The following is a 6,000-nucleotide window of genomic DNA, read 5'->3' as shown; positions in this document are numbered from 1 at the left end:
GTATGTGTACATAACACAGATTGTTGTATACATTACATGTATATGTACATATATATTTCCTTGTTCTGTTGGTCGACGGGACCTAGTATTAAAGTACCCAGTAGCAATAAGCATACTTTGTGCCTGGATCTTGGTTCCTGACACCATTCTCCAATAAAGGAACCAGGGCTCCTTGGAGCCCTAAATTTACCAAAGAAAAGGAGGTATTCTTATCCTACTTTATGGCTCAGTTTCTCTTAGAAAGGAGCTACAAAGAAATTTTTTATCATTGCATTCACAAACAATTTAAATATTTATAAACTATTATTGATAACTTTAGTGTCATAAAAAAGGTATTACCTCCCTTAGCGTGGAGTTGTGTTTTGATGTATAAATAACAAGTGTGGTAAAGTTAAAATAGGTAAAAATTGGGTCACTGAGTATGTTCTATCAATTTTTACTTCGCCCAGGAAAAAAAGCAAAATTAGACATATAAACATTAAAACTTGTTAATAAATTAAAGAATAATGATCACTCTCAGCAGCACAAATTGTGTCTCCTAGCATTTAAAGATTTGAATACCTTAAGAGAAAATAATATACAAACTCATAAATCTGTTCTTGATATTAAATATCTGCAAAGCTTCTTCAGGAAGATCATAAATGTATATAAGCCATTAGTGCAAGTGTGTAAACATAGATAAAGAGTAACTAAATGTATTTTTCTATGAATAATTACACATTGAAAACTATCTTGCTAAGTGAAAAGAAGAAAATCACAGCCTTGGAATTTCTTTAAAATCTTTTTCTTTCTTCAAAACAAAATAAGATGTCTAAAAGCAGTATGCCCTACTAAAAATCAAAGCAGTTCCACTGTGTTGGTCTACAGAATTAATTAAATCTGCTTGTCTAAAATGATGACATTTTATTAGGCAAATCACAAAGGTCTATTTTTCACTCTTCTCCAGAGTTCTAAAGAAATCAAAATGAATGTATTTGATTCAGTATAGTCTAGTTATAGCCTGTTATGTTATTTATATTACTAGCATATTTTATCATACTCCAGTCTTATCAGAAGTTTGAGAAAAGAGTCTGTTGACTTAGCATATTCTTGAATATCTGATATTAAGTGTAATGTTCTAGATCTGAATAATTTCTTAATTTTAGACGTATAAGTTTCTCTCACTAGGATCTTTTCAGCTGCTGTCATTAGTAAAAAAACAAAACACATCTAAAGCTCCATCAAGTCTTCTGTTCATTCAGTTTCACATTTTGACATTGTTCTTTTGAACCTGATATATCAAGGAAAAAAATCAATTTCTATAAAAACTATTGCACTTTAAAGAATGCATCTATTAGCTCAGAGTTTAGTACTATTAATGATTTTTGAATTTATTTTCTTTGGGAGGGTAGGATGAAGACACTAATATAACCTTTTTTTTAAATTAGGAAACCAAGGTATAACACAACTGTGATTTTATAAATATTGCTTGTTTTTGTGTTGCCGGACTATGTGCAATAGAATAATCAATAACAAAATCTTCACTAAACACCCATAATGTTCCCATCTGTTTAGAAGACTTTGTGATGTAATATAAAGATCTAAAATTTCAAAATCATAAAGAAAAATACAATAGTGAGTGTAAATGAGCTCTTGATGAAGACCTTGAAAAATATAATTTTTTTAAAGCCTACGTTACATAACTAACTTCCTATAAAGCCAAAGTTCTAGGTGTTTTTCTTTACTTTTTGGTATTTAAGTCCAATTTCATGTTTATTTCCAAATAATTTTTAAATTTTATTATAAAATAATTTCAAACAAACAGAAAATTTGCAAGAATCACCCTATAACTTCTTCACTGACTCATCTGATGTATCATTTTCTCTCTTTCTCTTTGTGGTTTATAACACACACCATGCTTTCTTACCTCCATAGTTTTCTTAACTGTGTTCTACTTGAGAAACTCTCCCTCCTGTTCTTCACTTGGATAACTCAATTATTCTTCAACACTCACTTCACTTATTAAATAAATATATACTTAGTAGTATATATCTGCTAAAATATTATCAGCTCTAAGTGTTAAATACTAGAAAAGTAGACCTAATATAAATTTTTGTGAGACTTACATTTATTTTTTTTGCAAAATAATCAGTTAATCAAGTTATAATTATTACTTCAGTACACCGAGATGAGTAGTGTGCAAAGGGAAGAACCAGGTCCTACATACCCTTTGGTAACCATAAGTTTGTTTTCTATGTCTCTGAGTCAGTTTCTGTTTTGTAAATAAGTTCATTTGTATCATCTTTTTAGATTCCACATATAAGCGATATCATGTGATATTTGTCTTTCTCTGTGTTATTTCACTTAGTATGATAATCTCTAGGTCCATCCACGTTGCTGCAAATGGCATTATTTCATTCTTTTTTTATGGCTAATATTACACTGTATATATGTACCCCATCTTCTTTATCCATTCATCTGTCGATGGACACCTTGGTTGCTTCCATGTCATGGCTATTGTAAATAGTGCTGCTATGAACATTGGGATGCATGCATCTTTTCAAATTACTGTTTTCGTCTTTTCTGGATATATGTTCAGGAGTGGGATTGCAGGGTCACATGGTAACTATTTTTAGTATTTTTAAGGAACTTCCATCCTGTTCTCCATAGTAGCTGCACCAATTTATGTTCCCACAAACAGTGTAGGAGGATTGCCTTTTCTCAACACCCTCTCCAACATTTATCGTTTGCAGATTTTTTGATGATGGCCATACTGACTGGTGTGAGGTGATACCTCACTGTAGTTTTGATTTGCATTTCTCTAATAATTAGTGATGTTGAACATCTGTTCATGTGCCTTTTGGCCATCAGTATTTCTTCTTTGGAGAAATGTCTATTTAGATCTCCTGCACATTTTTTGCTTGGGATATTTGTTTCTTTGATATTGAGCTGTATGAACTGTTTGTATATTTCAGAAATTAATCCTTTATCAGTCACATCATTTCCATTATTCTCTCCTATTTTGTAGGTTGCCTTTTCATTTGTTTATGGTTTTCTTTGCTATGCAAAAAACTTTTAAGTTTAATTAGATCCCATTTTAAAATTTGTTTTTATTTCCATTACTCTAGGAGACAGATCCAAAAAAATATTGCTGAGATTTATGTCAAAGAATGTTCTGCCTATGTTTTCCTCTAGGAGTTTTATAGTATCCAGTCTTGCATTTAGGCTTTTAATCCATTTTGAGTTTATTTTTGTATATGGTTTTAGAGAATGTTCTAATTTCATTTTTTACATGTAGCCTCCAGTGTTCCCAGCACCACTTGTTGAAGAGAGTCTTTCTCCAGTGTATATTCTTGCTTCCTTTGTCCTAGATTAATTGACCATAAGCATGTGGTTTTATTTCTGGGCTCTCTATCCTGTTCTATTGATCTGTATGTCTGTTTCTGTGCCAGTATCATACTGTCTTGAATACTGTAGCTTTGTAGTATAGTCTGAAGTCAGGGAGACTGATTCTTCATTCGTCTTTCTCATGATTGCTTTGACTATCTGGGTTCTTTTGTGTGTCCATACAAATTTAAAAATTTTTGTTCTAGTTCTGTGAAAAATGCCATGGTAATTTAATAGGAATTGCATTGAATCTGTAGATTGCCTTGGGTAGTATAGTCATTTTAACAGTATTGATTCTTCCAATCCAAGAACACTATATATTTCTTAGAAAGGTATAATCTCCCAAGACTGAACCAGAAAGAAATATAAAATACGAACAGACCAATTACCAGTACTGAAATTGAATCAGTAATTTAGAAACTCCCAAAAAACAAAAGTCCAGGACCAGATGTCTTTACAGGAGCATTTTACCAAACATTTAGAGAAGAGTTAACATCTATCTTTCTAAAACCATTCTAAAAAATTGCAGAGGAAGAAACACTTCCAAACTCATTCTATGTGACCACCATCACCCTGATACCAAAAGCAGACAAAGATATCATGCAAAAAAAAAAAATTACAGGCTAGTATCACTGATGAACATATATGCAAAAGCCCTTAACAAAATACTAGCAAACCAACTGCAACAATATATTAAAAGCATCATACACCATGATCAAGTGGAAGTTATCCCAGGGATGCAAGATTTTTCAATCTCTGCAAATCAATCAGTGTGATACACCACATTAACAAATTGAAGAATAAAAACCATATGATCCCCTCAATAGATGCAGAAAATGCTTTTGATAAAATTCAACATCCATTTATGATAAAATCTCTTCAAAAGTGGGCATAGAGGGAACATACCTGAAAATAATAAAGGCCATATATGGCAAACTCACAAATAATATCATTCTCAATGATGAAAAGCTGAAAACATTTCCCCTAAGATCAGGAACAAGACAAGGATGCTCACTCATGACACTTTTATTCAACATAGTTTTGGAAGTCCTAGCCACAGCAATCAGAGAAGAAAAAGAAATAAAAGGAATCCAAATTGGAAAAGAAGAAGTAAAACTGTCACTGTTTGCAGATGACATGATACTATACACAGAAAATCCTAAAGACACTACCAGCAAACTACTAGACCTCATCAGTGAATTCTGTAAAATTTCAGGATACAGAATTAATATACAGAAATCTGTTGCATCTCTATACACTAACAACAAAATAACCAAGAGAGAAATTAAGGAAACAATCCCATTTACCATCACATTAAAAACAAACAAACAAACAAGCAAAAACCCTAGGAGTAAACCTACCTAAGGAGGTAAAAGACTTGTACTCTAAAACTATAAGATGCTGATGAAAGAAATGAAGATGACACAAACAAACAGGTGGAAAGTTGCTACATTTTTTTCTGATTAAAATTGGTACAGTTATGGAGGATTTAGGTATATAAATACACATTTATTTTATAATAAACTCTAGAAAGTCATTCTAGCTTCTTTTTGCCCTCATGTAACTTTCCACTTGACTCACCTAATCTTCCTGAATTAACTTGTTTCAAAAGAACCATGTGGAATTCTGTAATGGTGAGGTGAGAAGCTCTGCAGATTTGCCATCATGACAACTGGTGAAAATTACAAACAACAACAACAACACATACAAAAATTTATATAGTCCTTGAAAATTCTCCTTGGGGCATTTAGGAAATGAAGAGACATTTCTTCAAAAAAACCTACTATATTTCTAAATGAACAGCAGGAGTCTGTGTCACTTGAGCCATTTCCTGCCCCCTGAGCCCCTCGGCACACTGCAAAAGAATCTCCGCTCTTCTTGGCAATGGCAAAGATAATGGTGTTCCTTCTCTCCAGCTATGGTATAGTCCTTTCCTGGAGGTGCAGTCCACCAGCATTTCTCATGCCATTCCAGCTCTGTGTTATAGAGCCTGAATCCTAGTGAGTGCTATTTAGAGCTCCTTTCCTCCCTCACCACCACCACCACCCTGCCTCTCATAGGATGAAGCTCTACCTCAGGAATGATAAGCTGAGAATCCTGGAGCCCTAATTGCTCTTGCCTTAATGTCCGCTTAGAGTAGAGGTTCTATGCTTGTAGAGCCAAGCCAAGACCAGAAGCTAATGCCCCCATTTACCTTACTACTCATAAAGCAGGGGTTTTACTGTAAGAAAAGTAGTCCATTGTCCTTGACTGCAGCTCCAGAGATATTGCATAGAAATTTTGCTGAAGGTGGACACATGCCATAAGAATGCAGAGCTTTTATCTCTCCCCATAGAACTGAATTTGTCAAACAGAATCTGAGGAAGTTCAAGTCTAAAGGCACTGTCAAAAATAGTGGAGATTTTAGTGGCTAACAATTAAGAGGCTCATAGGTCCATGAGAGCAGCAAACTAAATAGTAGGCTAGTTAGTTTCACAAAGGGAATCTGGGTAATATACAGTTAAAAAGAATCCTACTGGGCTTCCCTGGTGGCGCGGTGGTTGGGAGTCCGCCTGCTGATGCAGGGGACACGGGTTCGTGCCCCGGACCGGGAGGATCCCGCATGCCGTGGAGCGGCTGGGCCCGTGAGCCATG

This window comes from Mesoplodon bidens (genome assembly GCF_964165515.1).
Source record: "Mesoplodon bidens genome assembly, chromosome: 1".
Classification (NCBI taxonomy): Eukaryota; Metazoa; Chordata; class Mammalia; order Artiodactyla; family Ziphiidae; genus Mesoplodon; species Mesoplodon bidens.
Note: the sequence above shows the minus strand (reverse complement) of the source record.